At 38.4% G+C, this 1064-nt stretch overlaps 1 protein-coding gene across 1 annotated transcript in view; it reads left to right on the top strand.

Annotated features, from left to right (window-relative positions):
• The window catches only part of LOC106964925 (DEP domain-containing mTOR-interacting protein), a 57789-nt gene that overhangs the window by 43263 nt on the left and 13462 nt on the right, over positions 1-1064 (top strand). The window lies entirely within an intron of this gene.

Here is a 1064-nt window from a genome sequence, read left to right as displayed (position 1 = left end):
GTAACTGAGGTAAGGGTCACAGCAAACACGTGGAAGAAGGCACTCTGGTCAGATAACACCGAAATATATCATGTTGGCCTACATGCAAAACGCTACATATAGAAGAAACCTATCAGCTCACATCACCCTGAATGAAAGAGGCCCTTAAAACATCACGGAGTGAAGACGCTGTTTTTCAGCAGGGACAGAGGAGCTGATCAGAGCTGATGAGAAAGACGAGTTGAGCTGAATACCAGGGCAAAATGGGAAGAAAACCTGTAAAAAGCTGCATTTGAAATCCAGAAACCTAATCTCTACGCAGACGCACTAAAGAAACCTGGCAGTTATTAAAGAGAGTAAATTATTAAAGGGTCAGTGTTATGTAAAATCAACTTTTGTGAGCTTTACATCATGTTTTGGTGTTATTCCCTCATCAAAAACATACCTTGATTTTTCTTGCATGTTTGAGAAATGCTTTTGTCTCCATGGCAACCATTCAGCTAACGCCTGGATGGACTTTGCTCCACCTTGGAGATGCAGCTCCTCCTCTGCAGCTCCAGTTTCCAAGTTTTTGTCTTACATAGCAGCTCCTTCAGATTAGACAGCAGCAATTAGCAAAGACCTGGTGGAACTGCTGAGCTCATTATACGAGCTCCTTCTCAGTGACTATATGGAAAAAACAATGTTATGATGACTTCCTGAAGGTTTCAGAAAGAGCAGGAGCTTTTAAAGAGACCCAGTTTCAACAAGGTCACATTTCTTTTAAGTCATATTTGATATGTGCAGCATTTTTATAGCAACTGAAGGGAACACAGTTACTTGATTGTGCTATAAGATGATACTTTATGTCTGGCAAAATACATGAAACTGCTATGTCTGGCAAAATACATGAAACTGCTCCTTTAATCAGCATTTGTTTTTTTTCTTTTTCATGAAGCGCAGATCAGAATAGGCATTATTGGCCAAATTTGAACACAAACATGAATTTTCACCTTAGTCCTACTTTGCTCTCCACGTACTAACATTTTAAGTATACATCTATACAATTAGTAAGATATAAAAAGTTGATTTATATATATATATAT

Source organism: Poecilia latipinna, unplaced genomic scaffold, assembly GCF_001443285.1.
Source record: "Poecilia latipinna isolate Pla-1442-1.1 unplaced genomic scaffold, P_latipinna-1.0 Scaffold1737, whole genome shotgun sequence".
In the NCBI taxonomy this organism is placed as follows: Eukaryota; Metazoa; Chordata; class Actinopteri; order Cyprinodontiformes; family Poeciliidae; genus Poecilia; species Poecilia latipinna.
The sequence above is the reverse complement of the archived record's forward strand: the minus strand, read 5'-3'. Positions and strand labels throughout refer to the sequence as shown.